Here is a 24767-nt window from a genome sequence, read left to right as displayed (position 1 = left end):
CTTTGGGGATCAACAGTATGTCATGACTTAAGCCAGTTGCCTTCAGAAAGGCTTCTTCAATTACTTGTGGATGATATCCACGTTCTTTGAAGCGATCCTTCATACATTCTCCCTCCAAAACAAAGTCCTCATCCTTGCTACAATCCCTCCGAGCCCGGAGGAATTCACCAAACGGGATACTGCGTATCAGGGATCTGGGGTGGCTACTTTCTGCATGAAGCAGTGTGTTACCCGCCGTACTCTTGCGGAATAACTTTGTCACCAGTTTGTTACCAGCAACTTCAACTTTAAGATCTAAAAACTCCATGTATTGGCTGTTGATTTTGCCTTCCAGACCCAAATTCAAATCATTCTGGTTTAGATCTTGAATGAAACTCTCTGCCAGTGTTTGAGGACCATCCCAGACAATAAACAGGTCATCTATATATCGCAGCCAGGTTTTCACATGGCTGCAATATAATACATGGGTTTCGGCCACCTGCTGCTCCCAGCCTGCCATGAACAAATTGGCAAAACTGGGAGCAAAACAAGTTCCCATCGCTGTCCCTTGTCGTTGTCTATAATAGACCTCATTAAAGATGAAAAAATTGTTCTGGAGACAGAACAGCATCATGTCTAAAATCATTGTAGTATGATCTTTAAAGGAGATGGAACGCTTTTTCAGGAATTGACAACAAGCATCTATACCATCTTTGTGTCGAATTGAAGTGTAGAGGCTACAAACATCAAGGGAAATGAGTAAAAAACTGTCCTGCCAAACAAAATTCTTGATTTTGTTAATAAAGTCCCTGCTGTCCTTGAGGTATGATGGTATAGCTTCCACAAAGGGACGAAGAAAGAAATCAATGTATTTGGACGTGTTCTCCAACAAAGAACCCATGGAGGAGACTATTGGTCTACCTGGTGGTTTTTCGGCGTTCTTGTGGAGCTTAGGTAGCAGGTTGAGTACTGCCACTTTGGGATTCCGATTGAGTAAAAAGGAATATTCATTCCATTCTAACAAGCCTTTTTGTTGCCAATCCTTCAACATCTTAAAATAAGTTGTGTTAGTTTTTTCAACCATCTGGCTTGAAGAAACCTCATAGCAGTCTGTAGAACTCAATTGTCGCATCCCCTCCTCAATGTACTTATTTACATCCATCACAACAACATTACCCTCTTTATCCGATTGACGGATAACAATGGAGGTATCACTCTCTAACGATTTGATGGCAAGACGTTCATTCTTGCTTAAATTGTCTTTGGACCAACCCTTCTTTCTGGCCAACTGTTTCAAATCACTAATAACCAAAGATTCGAAAATGTCAATTCCACACGTTGGTAACATGGGATTAAAGTTCGACTTGGGTTCAAAGTTGTTCGGGTAATTTAAGTTAGTGCTGAAACCCAATAATTCAGCATCAATTGGTATATCAGATTCCAATTCTTTAGTAGCAATGATAGCCTCTACTTCACAAATAGATTCAGGTGCAGGGGGAAAAATGTCAACAGATTTGGTAACATTCTTTACCTTCAATTTATTCCATTTTTGTGGACGTAGCATACGTGTAAACTTAAATAAGTCAATACGTTCCTGGGAATAAATGAAATTTGATGTTGGGCAGAAAGAAAGGCCATATTGTAATACTTCATGTTCGTTCTTAGAAAGTAAGCGTGAAGATAAATTTACCACATTCTTCTGGTTCATTTTCCTCTCTTGTTTTTCTGACCCCGTGTTTCCACTCCCACTGGGGTTACGCTTGCTTTTCCACCAGCCGCCCCTCCTTGTTTGGCGTTGGATGTGGTGATTCCTTCTCTAGCTTTGCCTCTTCCTCGTCCTCGAGATCCCCTTCCTTTCCCTCTGCCCCGGTCTATCTGCCAGTTTTGTTGTTGAGCCACTCAGGACATTGTGCGAAATTCCTCCCAAAAATTTGATGGTTTGGCTGGGTTCGCCTGTACCGATGTACTGCCATCTTCTGAAGCGTCACTTTCAATCGGTTCGTCTTCAGACACCCCTTCAGTTTGAACTTTGTCTATAGTTGCCTGTATTCCTTTTCTTTTCGCATTGTCATACTTGCGGCTAAATGTAAAAATACGACCCATTTGGTAATCAATTTTGTCTCTAAGGAATTTTCTCTCCTTTTTAGCCACAATCTCGTCTTCGTGTTTAGCAATTCTTTTCATTATTTCTTCCAACTTTTTGGTTAGGTTTTCAGGCGTATCTTCTTTGGTTATTTCCTCTTTTAATTCAGCGATTTCTTTAAGTAATGTCGCTCTATCTTTCCAGGCATGCTTAATCAGTATGGATAGCATCCTGTTGGAACAGTCCATTAGGTTCTCAGCCCATTCCTCAGCTGACATCTCAAATGAGATGTCATCAGTGATGTCACTGACCATGTCATGAATGATCTAATATGTGACATCATCAGCAGTGGATTGCGGGTGCGCGATATATACTTAGTACAACTAACTATATAGGAGCAATTTCAATGGTTTTGTATGAGTAAAATGTCCAGCTAACTATAACACCACTTTTTTGAGTGAATTTCAAAGGTTTTGTAAAAGCTAATTCCTAACTATATAACTCCTGAAACCTATGTTTTTTTCAGTGAATATATATATATATGTGACGGGGTGGGTCCGGGGTGGCCTGAGTCACCTGTCTCCCCTCTCTTTGTGCAGCATGCCGACGCCTGGAGGAGCGCAGAAGACTCCGACGGTCTGGATCCCGAGGAGGCCGGAGAGTCCTGCTTCTTTAATTGGGCGGAGCTGGACAGGGAAGACGTCACCACTCACGCCCCCTTTGTGCAGGTAAATGCCGCCCACGACGCCACACAGGTGTGTTACACACCCGGAGGTGAAGACGGAGAGGCGGACGGTTGGAGAGAGGAGGACGAAGGCGAGAGGAGCACGGAGGCGGAGGAGGGACGAGAACAACGGAGCGAGGGAGGCATCGGAGCAGAGCGGAGCCGGGAAACCCAAGAACATCTGAGACCCGAGGCCGAGGCAAGAGCGGGAGAACGGAGGAGAAGCGAAGAGGCGGACCCAGTCGAGGAGAAGGCAGGAAGCACGTAGGGTCGACGTCGGAGGGGAGAAACCGACAAGCCAGGAGGCCACCAGGAAGGCGCTTCGCCCAGCCACACTTCAACCAGGGAAGTGTGGCTCCCAGAGGTACGTGCACGGCTTCCAGGCTGGGCGGGCTTAAAGTGGTTTAAACCACGAAAGTAGTTACACACGCACATCCTGCTGCACTACCCCTCCCTCACCTTTCACCACCGTAGTCCTTAGGAGTTGTGCACGTGTGAGCCCTCACCCCCTTACCCGTGATAGCGACACCTGCAGTCAGCTGACTCGCTGTTCTTCTTTTCTCCCTTGGGCGGCGGACGACTTGTCATCGTGGAGGACGACTCCAGGACTCCCAGTCCCAGAACCCACCGGGACGTGCGAAGAGCTGCGGCGGAGAAACGCCTACAGAGACTGACAGAGGAGGCGGAGACCGCTCTGCCCTACTACAGGAAGACTGCACCTCGCAAACAAACATTCAAAACAATAAAACCTGCGTTACCCCGCATACCGGTCTCTGTGAGTCTGTTTGAGGGGGCGGTAGACCCGACCCCGACCCCCCTAGCCCTTCACCCCGACCCCGAGGCGCCACAAGTGGTGGAGAATGCGGGCACTATAGCCATCTGGGACACAAAGATGGAGGAGCTACTACAGCGACTGGTGAAAGGGCAGGAGCAGCTGGGCTGGGCCGTGGAACAACAGCTCGTCACCGCCCAGGCCGACAGGGTCGCCCTCCGGGAAAGCGTGGTGAAGACCCTCGAGGAACTGCAACCACTGAGGACCGACCCAGCCGGGAACCCCGTGAGGGAAGTAGTAAGACAACACCCCCCCACCCCCTCCGGCATCTCCTTGCAAAAATATGTGGCGGGGGAAGACCCGGACGCCTTCCTGATTAACTTTGAGAGAGTCGCCCTGGCGTGTGGTTGGCCATTGGAGAAGTGGCCGTTCTTCCTTGCCCCGCTCTTGACAGGAGAGGCCCAGGCCGCGTATCAAGTGGCCAACGGAACGGGACAGACCCCCTATGCACAGATAAAGACTATCATCCTGGATCACTTAGGGCTGGATGCAGAGGCATATCGCGCCTGCTTCCGCAAGGAGAGGGGAACCCCGGGCGAAAACCCCAAAACACTGTTTTTCCGGCTGAAAGCGGCGGCGGACAAGTGGTTGACCCCCGCCCTGAGTACTAAAGAGGCCATAATGGACAAGATCTACCTAGAGCAATACCTGGAAGCTCTGCCGTTTGGGACACAGCGCTGGCTACGACAACACTCCAACTTGACCACAGCTCAAGCGATGGAGATGGCCTCCACCTATTCAAGGGCTCAACCCCGCTTCCACCCGATGGAACCGGAAAAACCCACAAGACCACCGGTTCGAGTAGACCGGAAACCCAGACCTCCTCCCGGGTTGTTTGCACCCAGACCAGTGAACCCCGACGTGCCCTCTATGAGAGGCCCTCAATGTTTCGATTGTGGCCACATAGCCCGGTTTTGCCCAAAGAAGAGAACATCAGAAGAACCCATGGAGGTCGGCTACTTGCCTCGGGCTGTTCTGTTTTCCGCAGAGCTGGGTGGCGCTTATCACGTGAGTGTCCTGGTAAATGGCAGGACGGTCAAAGCCCTGTTGGACTCTGGCTGCAAGCAATCAGTGATACAGGATAAGTTTGTGTGTGACTCCCAGGTAATGCCCGGCTCCTTGGTACACATTAAGTGTGTGCATGGGGATGTAAGGAGCTACCAGGTCGCCAGCATCCCTATAGAGTTGGAGGGGGGGCGGCAGGTGGTGGTTAAGGTGGGGGTTATGGACAACCTTCCAGAAGAACTCCTCCTAGGGACTGATAACCCCCACTTCCTGGACCTCATTGCGGAAAAGCTGAAGAGCGGGAGGGGGGACCCAAAAACTGTGCTAGTGGCCCCTGACCCATGGGAGGGCGACCGGAGTTTCCAATTCGCCCAAGCCAACGATTCAACGTTGTTCAACGCCTGGGAACAGGCCCATGCGGAACAGGACAACCCGAGACCCCGCTACCCTCGGTTTTTGATTCAGGAGGACCTGTTATACAGACAGGCGAAGGAAAACGAACCAAAACAACTATTGGTCCCGGTGTGTTTCAGGGAGCAGATACTGTTCTACGCTCACACCCATCTCCTTGCCGGGCACATCGGGAGCGAAAAAACCACCCAGAACCTCCTGAGGAATTTCTACTGGCCAGGGGTCTACCAAGACATCAAGACTCACTGCCAGGTCTGTGACGTGTGTCAACGCAAAAACGTACACAGACCCCCAGCAGCCCCCCTACAGCCGCTACCGATCATCGGCACCCCCTTCGAGAGGGTGGCAATGGATCTCATCGGCCCGCTTCCGAAAACGAACAGGGGAAACCAATACGCCCTGGTCATTGTGGACTACGCCACCAGATATCCCGAGGCCTTTCCCCTGAAGTCACCCACCTCCAAAAACATAGCCGAGAAGTTCCTAGAATTGTTCTCCCGAGTCGGCTTTCCGAAGGAGGTGCTTACCGACCAAGGCACCCCCTTCATGTCCCGAGTCATGAAAGAGGTGTGCCACCTGTTGAACATGCACCAGATCAAGACGTCCATATACCACCCACAGACGGACGGTCTGGTGGAGCGGTATAACGGAACCCTCAAATCCATCCTGAAGAAAATGCTGACGGCCAACCAAAAAGACTGGGACCGGCTGCTTCCTCTTGCTCTCTATGTCATCAGAGGGCAAACCCAGAGCAGCCTGGGATGTTCTTCCTTTGAAATGCTGTACGGAAGGCAGCCACGAAGCCTGTTGGATATGACAAAGGAGTACTGGGAGGCTGAGCCTACAAGAGACACGAAAACGCTCCTGGAGTACAGCCAAACCCTTAAAAACCAAATCGGGAAAATACGGGAGCTGGCTTATTCACAACTAGAGAAAAGTCAAACCAAACAAAAACACCACTACGACAAAGGAAAGAAATGGCGAAAGCTAGAAGTAAACGACTGGGCACTAGTGTTGCTGCCATCCACCTCGAAGAGGTTCCAAACGGAGTGGCAGGGACCCTATCAGGTCATCGACAGCATCGGTAACACAACCTACCGACTGCGGTTATCAGGGAGGAGAAGCCAGGTGTTTCATATCAACGTCCTAAAAAAATGGCTAGGAGCCCCTCCCGTCGTGGCCTACACTCACCCTGCGAAAGACACCCAGAAGGAAAACACCCTTCAACATCTTGTCATCAATGAGGAACTATTCCCAGAGCAGAGAGAAGGGCTACTCCATGTTCTTATTCGACGGGCGACCATCTTTTCCGACCTCCCGGGCTCTACGAACCTGGCCGAACACCGAATCGAGACACCAAGGGGGACCATAGTCAAGCAGCGTCCGTACAGAATACCGGCCGCCAAAAGGGAAGCCATAAGCAAAGAGGTGAAGGAAATGCTACGCCTGGGAGTTATCCGGCCCTCGCGGAGTGAATGGTCCTCCCCGATCGTGATGGTACCCAAACCGGATGGGAGCAGCAGGTTCTGCATGGACTTCCGGGCCTTGAATGCTGTGTCGTCATTTGACGCCTATCCTATCCCAAGGATAGACGAGTTAATCGAAAAACTGGGCAAAGCCCGATTCATCAGCACCCTAGACCTCACCAAGGGATACTGGCAGGTGCCACTACGGGAAGAGGATCGCAAGAAAACGGCATTCTCAACCCCGGACGGGTTATACGAGTTCACTGTCCTCCCGTTCGGGCTACATGGCGCTCCCGCTACCTTCCAGCGGTTAATGAACGAGGTACTACGAGAACACCAGGCCTACAGTTCAGCTTACTTGGACGACATCATCATTTTTAGCCCGGATTGGGAAACACACCTCCGACAACTGGAAACCGTCCTGCTGCGATTAACCGAAGCCGGGCTCCACATCAATGCTAAGAAATCGAGGATCGGCTTCCAGAAGGTGAAATACCTGGGCTACGTGTTGGGGCGGGGGCTCATCGAACCCCAGAACGAAAAAGTGCGTGCCATCGCAGACACCCCCTTCCCCACCAACCTCCGCGAGATGAGGGCCTTCCTGGGGTTGGTGGGATACTACCGGAGATTCATCTCCGCCTTTTCCGACATAGCAGCCCCCCTCACAGACACCCTGAAGAAGACCCCGAAGGCGGACTTCCGGAGACCCACACCGGAGATGAGTAGAGCGTTTAACACCCTCAAAAAGACCATCACCTCCCGACCGGTTCTCATATCCCCCGATTTCTCCCGTCCCTTCGTGCTGCACACTGATGCCTCCGACTTCGGGATCGGGGCGGTCCTGTCACAAGCGACTGAGGACGGACATGAGCACCCTATCCTCTTCATCAGCCGGAAACTGTTCCCCAGGGAGGTGAGGTACCCAACCATAGAAAAGGAATGTCTAGCGATCAAATGGGCTGTAGACAAGCTGAGGTATTACCTGGAGGGTCACACATTCACTCTGTACACTGATCACGCCCCGCTCCTATGGATGAGCCGCAACGCCTCCAACAACCCGAGGGTCATGAGGTGGTTCCTATCCTTGCAGCCCTTTTCCTTCCAAGTACTGCACCGCAGGGGGAAGGACAATGCCAATGCTGACTTTCTCTCCCGGTTTCCTCTCCCCGATCGGGAGAATCTAAGGGGGGAGGGGTGTGACGGGGTGGGTCCGGGGTGGCCTGAGTCACCTGTCTCCCCTCTCTTTGTGCAGCATGCCGACGCCTGGAGGAGCGCAGAAGACTCCGACGGTCTGGATCCCGATGAGGCCAGAGAGTCCTGCTTCTTTAATTGGGCGGAGCTGGACAGGGAAGACGTCACCACTCACGCCCCCTTTGTGCAAGTAAATGCCGCCCACGACGCCACACAGGTGTGTTACACACCCGGAGGTGAAGACGGAGAGGCGGACGGTTGGAGAGAGGAGGACGAAGGCGAGAGGAGCACGGAGGCGGAGGAGGGACGAGAACAACGGAGCGAGGGAGGCATCGGAGCAGAGCGGAGCCGGGAAACCCAAGAACATCTGAGACCCGAGGCCGAGGCAAGAGCGGGAGAACGGAGGAGAAGCGAAGAGGCGGACCCAGTCGAGGAGAAGGCAGGAAGCACGGAGGGTCGACGTCGGAGGGGAGAAACCGACAAGCCAGGAGGCCACCAGGAAGGCGCTTCGCCCAGCCACACTTCAACCAGGGAAGTGTGGCTCCCAGAGGTACGTGCACGGCTTCCAGGCTGGGCGGGCTTAAAGTGGTTTAAACCACGAAAGTAGTTACACACGCACATCCTGCTGCACTACCCCTCCCTCACCTTTCACCACCGTAGTCCTTAGGAGTTGTGCACGTGTGAGCCCTCACCCCCTTACCCGTGATAGCGACACCTGCAGTCAGCTGACTCGCTGTTCTTCTTTTCTCCCTTGGGCGGCAGACGACTTGTCATCGTGGAGGACGACTCCAGGACTCCCAGTCCCAGAACCCACCGGGACGTGCGAAGAGCTGCGGCGGAGAAACGCCTACAGAGACTGACAGAGGAGGCGGAGACCGCTCTGCCCTACTACAGGAAGACTGCACCTCGCAAACGAACATTCAAAACAATAAAACCTGCGTTACCCCGCATACCGGTCTCTGTGAGTCTGTTTGAGGGGGCGGTAGACCCGACCACGACCCCACTAGCCCTTCACCCCGACCCCGAGGCGCCACAATATATATATATATATATATATATATACATACACACAATCATTACAAATTCAAAAGTTATACCTTAAATGCATAATGTACGCACCACCTTTAAGCTAATATAACTATTTATTTTGTCCCTACTTAAGCCACAGATACATTTAAAAGCCTAAACGTATACTTATATCATTAATTTATAAGTCACACAACACCTTCACATTATTATAACTTGCAGACCTCTAGACACAGTGCTTTGAACTTGATAGCCACACTACATAAACTATAACTCTCACCTTCTCCATGCACTACTAATATCTTTTAAGACTGGAAGAGCATTGAGCAGTGTACGGAGGAGTGGCATAGTCAAATAGCAGAGTTGAGTGGCGCAGAGTGGAGTTGCGTATAGTGGAATAGCGCAGAGTGGAGTGGCATACATTAGAATAGCGTCAAGTGGAATACCGTAGAGTGGAGTGGCCTAGCGTAGCGTGGAATAGCATACTGTGGAGTTGCATGGAGTGTAGTAAAGTGCAATAGAGTAGAGTGGAGGAGTATAGAGCCATCGAGTAGAAATCTATTTTTGTTGTTTTCAAACTACGTGCGATATAAAAGTCTGCATTGGTGGAAAAATGTGTCTTGGGGCCCCCTTGACCAATCATGGGGAATTGGAGGTGTGAAAGACAAGTGTGTAGGTAGTTAGAGGACTGCATGTACAGTGGATAGGGGTTTGAAGCAGTCCATGTGCTAAGGCCTGGCTCACTGCATGAGTACTTGGGTACTGACTGAATGATTAGAGTACTGCAAGGAGAGTGTCTGGGTGAATTTAAAAGTGGTTGGGTTTTGGCGCAGTAAATTGATTAGTACATGGTGCTGAATGGATCAGTAGAGGAGTGCAAGGGGAGTGACAGGGTGTTTGCCGGAAGTGTATGGATACTGGCTGGGGAATTGAATGTGTGAAAGACAAGTGTGTAGGTGGTTAGAAGACTGCATACATAGTGGATAGGGGTTTGAAGCAGTCCATGTGCTAAGGCCTGGCTCACTGCATGAGTACTTGGGTACTGACTGAATGATTAGAGTACTGCAAGGAGAGGGCCTGGGTGAATTTATAAGTGTTTGGGTTTTGTCGCAGTGAATGGATTAGTACATGGTGCTGAATTGGTCACTGGAGGAGTGCAAGAGTGACAGGGTGTTTGCTGGAGTGTATGTATACTGGCTGGGGAATTGAATGTGTGAAAGACAAGTGTGTAGGTGGTTAGAAGACTGCATGCATAGTGGATAGGAGTTTGAAGCAGTTCATGTGCTAAGGCCTGAGTCAGTGCATGAGTACTTGGGTACTGACTGAATGATTAGAGTACTGTAAGGAGAGTGCCTGGGTGAATTTATATGTGTTTGGGTTTTGGTGCAGTTTAAAAAAAAATTCCAGATGGGTATTGGTGGTAATGGACTCTGACTAACCAGTCATAAAGCCAGTGCTATGCTAAAAGACACTTGGAATACAGTTAAAACACCTACATACACTAGGGAACAGTATGCGTTGGGGTACCCCTGTGATTAGAATGACCTCCTCTGTAAGTCCCTAGTACATAATAGGGCAGGGGGATTAAAATTACCTCTTAAAACGCGCCACAAGGCCACCTCTCTGAAACACAACGCAGTGGCGCTGACTGGAAGCACCTGGTGAGCTAGTTGGCCCCCTGGGGCTCTCAGGATTGAAGGCAAATTATTTCCCCGTCTTAAAATGCGCCACATGGCGTGCTTTCACACGTCACCTCAGGCCCCATCCGCTCCCTTCACCACTGTGTAAACGCGCACTGTGGCCGTTTTAATTTGGGAGATAGTCCCCTTGAATCCTGAGTGTCCCTTCCTCTCCCTTCACCACTGTTTAAACGAGCCCTGTGGCCATTTTAATTTGGGAGATTAAGTCCCCTTGGGTCCAACTAGCCCACTAGGTACCTCCAGTAAGGGCCACAGAGCTGCGTTGCAGAGAGGTGTAAAAATGGGCACGGCCTGGGCCACCTCTCTGAAACACTGCGCAGTGGCGCTTCTGGAAGCAACAGGTGGGCTAGTTGGCCTCCTGGGGCTCTCAGGACTGAAGGTGAATTATTTCCCCAACTTAAAACACGCCGCAGGGCGTGTTTGCACACATTATCTCAGGCCCCATCCCCTCACTTCACCACTGTGTAAACGTCCCCTGTGGCCATTTTATGTTGGGAAAGTAAGACCCCTTGAATCCTGAGGGTCCCTAGGGTCAAACTAGCCCACTAGGTACCTCCAGTAAGCGCCGTTGCAGAGAGGTGTAAAAAGGGGCACGGCCTGCACCACCTCTCTGCACCGCAGCGCAGTGTCACTTACTGGAAGCACCTGGTGGGCTAGTTGGCCCCCAGGGGCCCTCAGGATTGAAGGGGAATTAATTCCCCATCTTAAAACACGCCACAGGGCGTGTTTGCACACGTCACCTCTGGCCCCGTCCCCTCCCTTCACCACTGTGTAAACGCGCCCTGTGTCCGTTCTAAGTTGGGAATTTAAGTCCCCTTGAATCCTAAGGGTCCCAAACTAGCCCACTAGGTACCTCCAGTAAGCGCCACAGAGCTGCATTGCAGAGAGATGTAAAAAGGGGCGTGGTCTCTGAACACCTGTCTGCAACGCAGCACTGTGGTGCATACTGGCGGTACCTGGTGGGCTAGTTTGTCCTCAGGGACCCTCAGTATTGAAAGATAATTAATTCCCTAATTTACAACTCACCACAGGGCGTGTTTGCACAACGTTGAAGGAAGGGGGCGTGTCCTGAGGTGACATGTCTGCAAACAAGCCCTGTGGCGCGTTTTAAGTTGGAGAATTAATTCCTCCTCAATCCTGAGGGTCCCTGGGGGCCAACTAGCCCACCAGGTACCTTCAGTATGCGCCAGAGAGCTGCGTTGCAGAGAGGTGTTCAGAGGCCACACCCCTTTTTACAATACTCTGCAACGCAGCTCCGTGGCGCTTACTGAAGGTACCTGGTGGGCTAGTTGTCCCCCTCAGGATTGAAGAGGTATTAATTGCTCAACTTAAAACGCGCCACAGGGCGTGTTTGCACACATGACACCTCAGGCCATGCCCCCTCCCTTCACCACTTAGCTTTTTGCACAATAATGTTTTTTTGAAAGGGCTGAAGACAATGTATGGTTTGACGAGAAGGGTAACGAATGTGCTTCTGAGAAGCGCAATGTTTGTGTTCCTCCTCAAAGTTCCGATGGGGGTAGAACTATTACCAATTCTGACACGCACCAGATTGAATCTACTGTAGAAGAGATTGCGGACTGTTCTACTGTTGATAATTGTGTGTTACAAAAAAGGAGTACCAGGGTACGTAAGAAGTTTGATGATGACATTTTTACATATTTTTTATTTCTTTCTTTTTCTTAAAGGATACATGTGGTAATCGTATCCTACCTCTATTTTCATTATAGAATTTAGAGTCATTCATGTCTAATAGGTATTGTTAATGTCACATGGAACTGTAACATGTAATGTGGAATTCACTGATGCAGGAGCTTACGTTTGAATACAGCAGAAGCGGTTGGAGTTTGCCTCAGCTGGATGCCTTAGCTCTTACACCAGTAGGTCCATTCATGGCACTTAAATAAAGAGTCTTCATATAACTTCCAGACTCCATCGCTTTATTACACACAGCCACTTTCTTAGACACACCTGATTTCACCATTTCTCTTCTGTGGCATTGCAACATTCTGCACTATATTCTTCACGATTATTTCTTTATTCCTGCTTGCTAAAACACTGCATTTGTGTTTTCAGACCGGTAGAGGTGAGTAGTTCGCTTCCCACTCCCGCTATAGCCTACGCGCATACTAACACCACCTGCACAGCTATGCTACAGCGGCCAGTATGCTACAGCACCCAGAGCACATCAGTTTACAGCACTCAGCTCACGGTTTAGGTGCACGCTTTCATCCCCAAGTGTACCGGCACCTCACCTCACCTCATCACCATCTCACTGTGGGCAAAACAGCACTTGCACACCGGTAGGGGTAAATACTTTGCTTCACACTCCCTGTATAGCACACCCTAACCACCCCACAAAGCTCACAGCGCTCCTACCCTCCTCTTTCCTACTTTTTTCGCCCTTTTTTTCCCCTTACTCGCTTCAACAGAATCACAAAACGGCTGCCAACACTTCCTAGTTGCAACCATCCGCAGCCAATAAGCAGCAAGCTACAGTGGATAGGGGTTTGAAGCAGTCCATGTGCTAAGGCCTGGCTCACTGCATGAGTACTTGGGTACTGACTGAATGATTAGAGTACTGCAAGGAGAGTGTCTGGGTGAATTTAAAAGTGGTTGGCTTTTGGCACAGTACATGGTGCTGAATGGGTCACTGGAGGAGTGCAAGGGGAGTGACACGGTGTTTGCTGGAGTGTATGTATATTGACTGGGGAATTGAAGCTGTAAAAGACAAGTGTGTAGGTGGTGAGAGGACTGCATGCATAGTGGATAGGAGTTTGAAGCAGTCCATGTGCTAAGGCCTGGCTCACTACATAAGTACCTAGGCACTGACTGAATGATTAGAGTACTGCAAGGAGAGTGCCTGGATGAATTTATAAGTGGTTGGGTTTTGGCGCAGTAAATGGATTAGTACATGGTGCTGAATGGATCAGTAGAGGAGTGCAAGGGGAGTGACAGGGTGTTTGCCGGAAGTGTATGGATACTGGCTGGGGAATTGAATGTGTGAAAGACAAGTGTGTAGGTGGTTAGAAGACTGCATACATAGTGGATAGGGGTTTGAAGCAGTCCATGTGCTAAGGCCTGGCTCACTGCATGAGTACTTGGGTACTGACTGAATGATTAGAGTACTGCAAGGAGAGGGCCTGGGTGAATTTATAAGTGTTTGGGTTTTGTCGCAGTGAATGGATTAGTACATGGTGCTGAATTGGTCACTGGAGGAGTGCAAGAGTGACAGGGTGTTTGCTGGAGTGTATGTATACTGACTTGGGAATTGAAGGTGTGAAAGACAAGTGTGTAGGTGGTTAGAGGACTGCATGCATAGTGGATAGGAGTTTGAAGCAGTTCATGTGCTAAGGCCTGAGTCAGTGCATGAGTACTTGGGTACTGACTGAATGATTAGAGTACTGTAAGGAGAGTGCCTGGGTGAATTTATATGTGTTTGGGTTTTGGTGCAGTTTAAAAAAAAATTCCAGATGGGTATTAGTGGTAACGGACTCTGACTAACCAGTCCTAAAGCCAGTGCTATGCTAAAAGACACTTGGAATACAGTTAAAACACCTACATACACTAGGGAACACTATGCGTTGGGGTACCCCTGTGATTAGAATGACCTCCTCTGTAAGTCCCTAGTACATAATAGGGCAGGGGGATTAAAACTACCTCTTAAAACGCGCCACAAGGCCACCTCTCTGAAACACAACGCTGTGGCGCTGACTGGAAGCACCTGGTGAGCTAGTTGGCCCCCTGGGGCTCTCAGGATTGAAGGCAAATTATTTCCCCGTCTTAAAATGCACCACATGGCGTGTTTGCACACGTCACCTCAGGCCCCATCCTCTCCCTTCACCACTGTTTAAACGAGCCCTGTGACCATATTAATTTGGGAGATTAAGTCCCCTTGGGTCCAACTGGCAAACTAGCCCACTAGGTACCTCCAGTAAGGGCCACAGAGCTGCGTTGCAGAGAGGTGTAAAAAGGGACACGGCCTGGGCCACCTCTCTGAAACACAGCGCAGTGGTGCTTACTGGAAGCAACTGGTGAGCTAGCTGGCCCCCTGGGGCTCTCAGGATTGAAGGCAAATTATTTCTCCAACTTAAAACGCGCCACAGGGCGTGTTTTCCCACGTCACCTCAGGCCCCATCCGCTCCCTTCACCACTGTGTAAACGCGCACTGTGGCCGTTTTAATTTGGGAGATAGTCCCCTTGAATCCTGAGTGTCCCTTTCTCTCCCTTCACCACTGTTTAAACGAGCCCTGTGGCCATTTTAATTTGGGAGATTAAGTCCCCTTGGGTCCAACTAGCCCACTAGGTACCTCCAGTAAGGGCCACAGAGCTGCGTTGCAGAGAGGTGTAAAAATGGGCACGGCCTGGGCCACCTCTCTGAAACACTGCGCAGTGGCGCTTCTGGAAGCACCAGGTGGGCTAGTTGGCCTCCTGGGGCTCTCAGGACTGAAGGTGAATTATTTCCCCAACTTAAAACACGCCGCAGGGCGTGTTTGCACACATTATCTCAGGCCCCATCCCCTCCCTTCACCACTGTGTAAACGTGCCCTGTGGCCATTTTATGTTGGGAAAGTAAGACCCCTTGAATCCTGAGTGTCCCCAGGGTCAAACTAGCCCACTAGGTACCTCCAGTAAGCGCCGTTGCAGAGAGGTGTAAAAAGGGGCACGGCCTGCACCACCTCTCTGCACCGCAGCGCAGTGTCACTTACTGGAAGCACCTGGTGGGCTAGTTGGCCCCCAGGGGCCCTCAGGATTGAAGGGGAATTAATTCCCCATCTTAAAACACGCCACAGGGCGTGTTTGCACACGTCACCTCTGGCCCCGTCCCCTCCCTTCACCACTGTGTAAACGCGCCCTGTGTCCGTTCTAAGTTGGGAATTTAAGTCCCCTTGAATCCTAAGGGTCCCAAACTAGCCCACTAGGTACCTCCAGTAAGCGCCACAGAGCTGCATTGCAGAGAGATGTAAAAAGGGGCGTGGTCTCTGAACACCTGTCTGCAACGCAGCTCTGTGGTGCATACTGGCGGTACCTGGTGGGCTAGTTTGTCCTCAGGGACCCTCAGTATTGAAAGATAATTAATTCCCTAATTTACAACTCACCACAGGGCGTGTTTGCACAACGTTGAAGGAAGGGGGCGTGTCCTGAGGTGACATGTCTGCAAACAAGCCCTGTGGCGCGTTTTAAGTTGGAGAATTAATTCCTCCTCAATCCTGAGGGTCCCTGGGGGCCAACTAGCCCACCAGGTACCTTCAGTATGCGCCAGAGAGCTGCGTTGCAGACAGGTGTTCAGAGACCACGCCCCTTTTTACATCTCTCTGCAATGCAGCTCCGTGGCGCTTACTGAAGGTACCTGGTGGGCTAGTTGTCCCCCTCAGGATTGAAGAGGTATTAATTGCTCAACTTAAAACGCGCCACAGGGCGTGTTTGCACACATGACACCTCAGGCCATGCCCCCTCCCTTCACCACTTAGCTTTTTGCACAATAATGTTTTTTTGAAAGGGCTGAAGACAATAATGTATGGTTTGACGAGAAGGGTAACGAATGTGCTTCTGAGAAGCGCAATGTTTGTGTTCCTCCTCAAAGTTCCGATGGGGGTAGAACTATTACCAATTCTGACACGCACCAGATTGAATCTACTGTAGAAGAGATTGCTGACTGTTCTACTGTTGATAATTGTGTGTTACAAAAAAGGAGTACCAGGGTACGTAAGAAGTTTGATGATGACATTTTTACATATTTTTTATTTCTTTCTTTTTCTTAAAGGATACATGTGGTAATCGTATCCTACCTCTATTTTCATTATAGAATTTAGAGTCATTCATGTCTAATAGGTATTGTTAATGTCACATGGAACTGTAACATGTAATGTGGAATTCACTGATGCAGGAGCTTACGTTTGAATACAGCAGAAGCGGTTGGAGTTTGCCTCAGCTGGATGCCTTAGCTCTTACACCAGTAGGTCCATTCATGGCACTTAAATAAAGAGTCTTCATATAACTTCCAGACTCCATCGCTTTATTACACACAGCCACTTTCTTAGACACACCTGATTTCACCATTTCTCTTCTGTGGCATTGCAACATTCTGCACTATATTCTTCACGATTATTTCTTTATTCCTGCTTGCTAAAACACTGCATTTGTGTTTTCAGACCGGTAGGGGTGAGTAGTTCGCTTCCCACTCCCGCTATAGCCTACGCGCATACTAACACCACCTGCACAGCTATGCTACAGCGGCCAGTATGCTACAGCGCCCAGAGCACATCAGTTTACAGCACTCAGCTCACGGTTTAGGTGCACGCTTTCATCCCCGAGTGTACCGGCACCTCACCTCACCTCATCACCATCTCACTGTGGGCAAAACAGCACTTGCACACCGGTAGGGGTAAATACTTTGCTTCACACTCCCTGTATAGCACACCCTAACCACCCCACAAAGCTCACAGCGCTCCTACCCTCCTCTTTCCTACTTTTTTCGCCCTTTTTTTCCCCTTACTCGCTTCAACAGAATCACAAAACGGCTGCCAACACTTCCTAGTTGCAACCATCCGCAGCCAATAAGCAGCAAGCTTGTGCTTGTAACGCCTCCGCCAATCAGATGGCAGAATTCCCAAATATCGATATCTGTAAATTTCGATATTTTTCCAAAACTGCTGAACGGATTTACACCAAGTAAGGAAAAAGCGTGCTTTCTAGACCAAGACCCTTCTCCTTCCCAAATTTGGGGTAATTCCGTTCACCAGTTCGACCTGTAGCCTTGTCTAAGGTTTCCTATGCAAATTGCATGGAGAAAACAAATTTTGGGACCCCCCTTTTTTCTCGGCCCCCCCTTGATAAATCACTCCCAAACTTTCGACATAGGAGCTGATATGAACAGAGAATTTGTTTGGAATATGTCATGAAGATTCATCAAACAACGCCAAATTTATAAGCAAAACAAAAAATGCTCTTCCTATGGAAACTTGGTCCTAACTATAGCTACCTACTGGCGATTATATAAATATACATATATATATATATATATATATATATATATATATATATATATATATATATATATATATATATACATATATATATAGACATTGAGGAAAACAAAGGTTACAGGGATGTTTATAGTTAGGCTCCGGTTTCACTCGTACAAAACCAGTGAAATTCAGCAGTTATAGTTAGGTGAGCTAACTCGCATCCCCCGTAATGCATTGCTTATGACCTGACATATTACATCACTCATAACATGGTCAGTGAAATCACTGATGACATCATCCAGTGACTGAGTGTTTTTAAAATGTTTATGAGTGCTAAGGAAAATGCTACTTACCCAGTATGCATCTGTTCTTGGCATGTAGAGCTATAGATTCACATGCTTTGCATAAGTCTGCCATCTAGTCGGATGTTTGCGCTTTGTTTTTCTTCAAATAAGTATTTTTCAGTCACAAGTTAGGTGACTCCTCCTTTCGGTGATAGTGCACATGGGCATCAACTTCACTGTTAGACTGAGTATTGAATCAGTGGGTGTATAAGTGCCTGTATGGATGATTCAGAGGGTGCGTATGTGACTGTATAAGAGTGTCTCAGTGAATGTATGGGTGAGTGACGTGTTGTGTGAATGTCTATATCAGTCTGTCAGTTGGTGTCTAAGTGGCTGTATAGGGATGTGAGTGGGTATGTGAGTAGCTGTATTGGAGAGAGATTGGTTGTCCGAGTACCTATAGGGTTATCTGAGTGTCTGGAGAAGGGTGCGTGTGACTGCCTGTATGGATGAATGAGTGAGTGGGTGAGTCAGTGCATGTATGGGTTAGTGAGTGCATGTGTGAGGGGCTGTATGGGTGAGTGAGTGTGTGTATGGCTGTGTGGGTGAGTAAGTGGATGTGTCAGTGGTATATAGGTGAGTGGGTATGTGAAAGGCAGTATACACGAGTGATGGGGTATATGAGTGACTGTATGGATGAGTGAGTGTTTGTGAGTGACTGTATGGATGAGTGAGTGTTTGTGAGTGTTTGAGTGAGTGACTGTATATGTGAGTGAGTACATGTCAGTATCTTTATGAGCAAGTCAGTGTGTGTGTATCTGTATGGCTAAGTGGCTATGTGATTGACTGTATGGATGAGTGACTAGGGGTGTGAGTAGCTCTATGGGTGACTGACAGTGTGTATGTGGGTGTATGAGTGGATATGTCAGTGGCTGTAGTAGTGACTGATTGGGTGTATGAGTGGCTGTATGGGTGAGTGCGTAAATGTGTGTGTAGATCTATATATCAGTGAGAGGGTGTGTATGTACTGGTATGGGTCTGTGAATAGGTTTGTGAATGGTTGTGTGGGAGTGGGTGTATGAAAGGTTCTAAGGGGGTGTGAGTGATTCTATGGATGATGTGATCAGTGATGAAATTTAAGATGTCATGAGTGAAGTCACTGACCATGTCATGAGTGATGCAATATGTGAGGTCATAAGCAGTGCATTGTGGAGGAGCAAGTAATAGTTAGCTCAGCTAACTAGAACTGCTTAATTTCACTGGTTTTGTACCAGTGAAACCTGAGCCTAATGATAACACCCCTGTAACCTTTGTTTTTTTCAATGACTTTTTAAGGTATTCTATTAGCTAACTATAATGACCCTGTAACATTTGTTTTTTTTAGGTGAATTTCTAAAGTGTGTCAAAATCTATTTCCTAACTATAATGTCCCTGTAACCTTTGATTTATAAATTGAATTTCTATGTTTTTTTAACTAGAAGTCGTGTTTGCATAGTGGTGGACAAAAGGGGCGGGCCTCTGAATCCTGCTGTGTCAGACTTACTGGAGGTAAAAGGAGGGCTTGTAGGCCCTCAAGAACCCTCAGCATCAAAGGGGACTTCATACCTCCACCAGCAGTGTGTCGAGAGGTGCGTTTAAAAGTGGTGAAGAAAGTGGGCATGGGCTCTGGCCACCTCTTATCAATCCTGCTGTGTGGGACTTACTGGAAGTAACAGAAGGTCTTGGTGGCCTTCATGGACCCTCAGCAGTCAAGGGGACCTCAGCACCCAACCAGCAGGTGCAAATGCAGAGTGGTGCAGAAAGAGGCCGGGCCTCCGGGTTCGTGCCGGTAGCTTTTTCTTAGTTTTTTTTTTTATTAGAAAGGAAGGGGGGTCCCGCATTTTTCCAATTAAAGCCCTGGGGAGGTGGTGGCCCCTGGGGCTGCTACGGGGGTGTCCATCAGGCCCTCCACATCGTTTCAGCATAAAGCCCCGGGAGGTGGCGGTCCCAGGGGCTGGGGGGGTCTAAGAGGCCCCTCCTATTTAAAAAGAAATAAGCCCAGGGGAGGTGGTGGTCCCAATTGTAGCGGGGGAAGACATTTATACATATAATAACTTTGGCCCGTTTGATAAATCTTCACAAAACTTTCCCCAAAATAATGCCATCCACCTCAGCTCTTTCCCTGAAAGTTTTAGGGTGATGCGTCAAGCTGGGGCTGAGAAAAAAGGGGGAGTCCAAAAACATAAACTATCCATGCATTTTCCATTGACTTCTTTAGGCAGGGCTACAGCAAATACTGCAGAACAGAATTACACCCAATGCGCAGGAACCGAGATGTTGGTCTGCAAATTGTGCATTTGGGTAAATCCATTCAGTAGTTGTTGAGAAATTAAGATGAAAAAATAACTGTATATTTTGGCAGTTTCGCTCACAAGAGTCTCAGAGACTCTTGTGAGAGTGCCAATTTAAAAATAGACCGCTCTGAATGACCCAGGGGGGGGGGCTTTATGTCCCTTGGGCTATCTCACGCCAGCCGGAGTCAGCCTCCTGTGACAGTGAGCACTCTGATTGGTTGCCAGCAATTACAGGACTCTGGGACTTAGTCCTCTATGCTGAATTTGTAAACAAATAAAGGTATATGGTGAAAGGGTAGGTGGCCAAAATAGAAACAGCAAAACATGCTGCTATCCCGGGATTTGAAGAAATATATATATATATATATATATATATATATCAGCTTCAAGGTATAGGAAATACCAGCACTCACAGGAGCATTTTAGCCAGATATAATAGAAGTGCACACAATAAGCGTTTCGGCAACCGCCTTTTTCAATATCGGATACTGAAAAAGACGGTTGCCCAAACGTGTCTTGTGTGCACTTAAACCCTATTAAATCTGGTGAAAATGATCCAGTGATATTCAGCGCGTTTCCACCTAGGCGTCAAAGCGGAGTTCTTGGAGATATATATATATATATCTTTGCTGTCACTTTGCTTACATTGGAAATTGCAGTGCTTGATTATTATTGGCATACTTTATATGATTTTTGCAATTGGATATGGATTACGAGTCCTGGCTTGTTAGGCAATAAGCAGTTTTTATATATATATGTATTACCTACTGGCGGTCGCCAGTAGGCAGTTATAGTTAGGACCTATTTTCCGTAGAAAATCCGCAACATTCTATTCGCAATGACTTTGGTGCCGGTTGACGAATCTTCGCAAAAGTTTTGAAAATTATGGTGGCTCCGGTCCGCTCCTATCTTGAAAGTTTGGGGGGTACTTCGTCAAGCAGGGGCAGAGAAAAAAGGAGTGTTCCAAAACGCGTTTTCCCCATGTTATTTTCCATAACAAATTTTAGACACGGCTACAGCCCGAACTGCTGAACGGAATTAAAACAAATTTTGCAAAAAGGGTTCAGAAAGCACCCTTTTTTTAAATGGTGTAAATCCGTTCAGTAGTTCCTGAGAAATTCAACAAATAGTGGTGAAAAAATAATTTTCCCATAGAAAACTTTAGACACTGATATAGCAAAAACTGCTGAGCGGAATTACACCAAATTTGGCAAAAAGGTACTGCTTGAGGAGGAGCCAAGATGGCCACCGGAGCAGACGTATAGGCTCCCGGCTCCACTAACTTTGAGCCCCGCTGTTAATCCTGATTACTATCCTGAGGTCGCGCTGCAGCGGGGTGCCGGTGATTGCGCGCTGCCTTCATTCGTGTTTTTCCGGAGTTTCCACCAGCCCGGTAACCGGAGTTACTCGAGAGGTTCTTTTGTGGCCTCCGCCGCCCTGAAGCCGGGACCTCGTCCGCTCCATGTGGCCGGGTCCTAACTGATCAACACCGGCCCTTTGGTCCTGGTCGGAGCCGGCCCATTGTGACATCCTGGCTGCTGACTGAGAGCGGGAACGGAATTTCTCGGCTGGAGCGCTGCTCCTCCCGCAGCGCGCCTGATGAGCGTTTGCGAGGTGTCAGCCCCTTGGGAGTGCTATTTTATTGAGGAAAGCTGGAGGTGAGCGACGTCGACCCCATTTTCGGAGTTTCCCGATTTTGGCGGGCCGCCCCTGAATCTACCCCGGACTTGCATTGATGTGGGGATGGCTGTTCCGGAGGGTGATTTTTTCGAGGTATGCCTTGCTGGCGTAGATACCTTGGACTGCTGTCTGCCGGTGCCATCCTCGCCCCCATCTTATTGCTATTCTCCCTCCATGGACACGTTTGATGGTGCCCTGCGTGAGTTGGTCTGCAGTGCCCTGCCTATCGAGGTGAAGTATGATGGGATATGCGGGTCTTCTAGAAACACGGAGGTGTGGAGTCACCGATCTGTGCTATCCTGTGGCACCATTCTCGCTGCTCTTGGGGACCTACACTGTGTGTGGAGGGATGGTTATCGAGAGCTGGGTGATAAGCTTGATGGCGTGCATTACACTCTGAGGCGGACACGGAGGTCCTGCTCCCAGTGGGATGTCGACTTGCCTTCTCCGTTTCCCGAGGGGGCTACTATGTTTCCGCGCGACTGCGAGGCGGAGCGTATTCTCCTGGATGTTGGGGGTACCCGCGGACGGCCGTCTGCTAGCTCCTGCGACACAGCTGTGTATCTCTCCCACCTGGGGGATGAGACTTCGTTGGCGATATCGTCGTTACCACTCTGGACAATGCCTTTTCAACTGTTCGCTCCTTTGACAGCTTCTTCCTTCCGAGCCCCACTTTCTTTGCTCTGGATTGAGTGTCGTCGGGCGACCTTGGGGGCGATACTTGTCGAGGAAGATGGCCATCTTGGTGACTGGCGGCGTCCATTTTGTGTCTACAGCCCGCTCCGCCGTACGTGGACATTTAGTTCCTTTGTGGTGGATGGAACGGGCTCCCCTCGGGAGCCATGTTTAGGGGGGCTTGCACGAACAGGCCAGGGCTAGGTGTTCCCTTTTCTACTTGCTGGATGCTTGGCTGGCGGAGGATCGGACTGACATGTTTTAATGTAACGTTCAGCTGCGCTGTTTTTGCTGTCTCTCCCCATTCGTTACGGTAATTGTTGTTCATCACGGTTGACATGTATTCTTGGGGTGGAGATTGAACCTGAGGCTTGGGAGACCGGGAGCGCATGTGTATGGCCCTCCTCCGATTAATTAATTAATATCGTTTCCTTTTTCTTTTCTGTCTTTCTTTTCTCTGTCTGCATTTCGGGTACTCTTTATTGGGCGACAGACGCACTGCTAGGGGGGGGGGTAGGCCGTAGCCTCTGCATGTGTGTTGGGTGGGGGGTGTGGAGGGGGGGTTTTCTTTTTGTCAGTTTTCTGTTTCTATGGGCCTGATTTTTTCTTTTCTTTTTTATTCCTTTTCTCTTCTCCTTTTTCTTGGGTCAGTAGGGTTCCTTGATGTGGGGTGGGTACGGACGGGCACGAAATATTCTGATGGTTATTTATCCTTTCATTGCTGTTTAAGTGCCGTTCTTTGCTTATGTTTCCCTGTTCGTTAGATATCCTTTGTGGACATTGCTCACTCTTGCTCTTGGTGATTGTATGGTTACTGATCCTTCTTTGTCCCTACCCTTTTCTGTATGTTGCTTATATAATTTCAAAAGTTGAACCTTAATTTTCCTGTTTCTCGGCAGTCTGAGGCTTCTAGTGTAATTCTGAATACTTGCTAATTATTCTTATCGTGCTGCCGAGTTGCCGTATCGTTTGTGTAAGTGCTTGGACATTGTTGAGGCCGGCCAGGTGGTTGTAGGCCCGTAACTGTTTACTGATATTGCACAATAAAGGTTTAAAAAAAAAAAGGTACTGCTTCGCTCAAAAAGCTTTGTTTTTAAAAATGGTGTAAATCCGTTCAGTAGTTTTTGAGAAATTAAAGAATAAATATAGTGATATCTATGGCCGCGGTGGTTCCACGGACCCTCCCGAGCACGAGCTTTATGCTAATTGGCTGTCAACACTCCAAACCAGGAAGTGTTGGCAGCCATCTTGTGCCTCAGTAGAACCGAGGCACAAGGAATCACTCAAAAAAGTGTGCAAAACGGAAAAAGGGGACAGGCTAGAAACACCCTGACCCCCTCGGCCTGCGTAGGGGGTCCCACAAGGACCCAAAAAATCATTTTTTTTTTTAAATAACGGGATGCGGGTAGGACCGCGCATCCAGCTGTGGAAAAAAAAACCATGTGTGGGGGGGGGGCTTGAGCCCCCACACAGGCCCCGGTGACCGCCACCTCCACGGGGCACTACGTTTTTAAATTTGGGGGTCTGTTATGGACCACCACCCACTGGGGCTTTGAAAATGTTGGGAGGGGGGCCACGCGGTCCCCTCCTCGAGTCCTTGATGGCACTAGGGACCGCCACCCCCCAGGGCCGGCTCCTCCAGTGTCCCGGGGTCCCCATCCCAGGGACACTGTAATTTGCTATGGCAGGGCGGGAGCCTCGCGGCTCCCGCCCTGCCATAGCAAACTTGGTTTGGATTTGAAAGAGAGCAGGGAAACTTGCTCTCTTTCAAAATGCAAATCAAATTGCTTTTCCACACGGGGAGCTGCATCTTAGCAGCTCCCCATGTGGAAAAGCAATGCCGGCTCCCGAGGGACGCGGGGAGCAGGCGGGATAGTGGAGGGTTTGGGGACCCCCCCACGGTCCCCAACGGAGAGGGCCAGCCCTGGGGAATGGGGTCCCCGGGGTTACAAGTGGCCTGGGAGGTTTCATTGGAAATCGGAGCATTTTCCTGGAGCCCACTGGAGAGCTATAAACATTGAGGAAAACATTTGGGGATTTTAAAAATGATGACAACTACACGGACCCCACGGGAGAGCAGCAATACCCAGCATACCACACACTGGAGGGTGGTTGCATTTGAAAAGGGTAAAAGCTATTGCAGAACCTAATCAAGGTAACGCTATTGTGCTAATCCTCTGCGATGTTGGAAGAGATTCGAAGCAGGGTGACCCCGGCTTTGATCGTACCAGATGACAAGGCTGCATTGCAGTTGCCTGAAAATACGGAGCACTGAGCATGAGAAACCCACCATGGGACAGTTTGAACATTATTCCCACTAAGTTTGATGCTATGGAGAATGTTAAACTTTTAATATGAAGGCAGATGTTTGTTACAGATTCCCTGCAGTAATTGCCTTCTTTCCATTAAA

The 24767-nt window shown here is 49.0% G+C and overlaps 1 protein-coding gene across 3 annotated transcripts in view; it reads right to left on the bottom strand.

Moving 5' to 3' along the window:
• Positions 1-24767, bottom strand: part of PYROXD1 (pyridine nucleotide-disulphide oxidoreductase domain 1) — a 328561-nt gene that overhangs the window by 3750 nt on the left and 300044 nt on the right. The gene's annotated exons all lie outside the window — the stretch shown is intronic.

Source organism: Lissotriton helveticus, chromosome 1_1 (genome assembly GCF_964261635.1).
Source record: "Lissotriton helveticus chromosome 1_1, aLisHel1.1, whole genome shotgun sequence".
Taxonomy (NCBI): Eukaryota; Metazoa; Chordata; class Amphibia; order Caudata; family Salamandridae; genus Lissotriton; species Lissotriton helveticus.
Note: the sequence above shows the minus strand (reverse complement) of the source record. Positions and strands in the feature narration are given on the sequence as shown.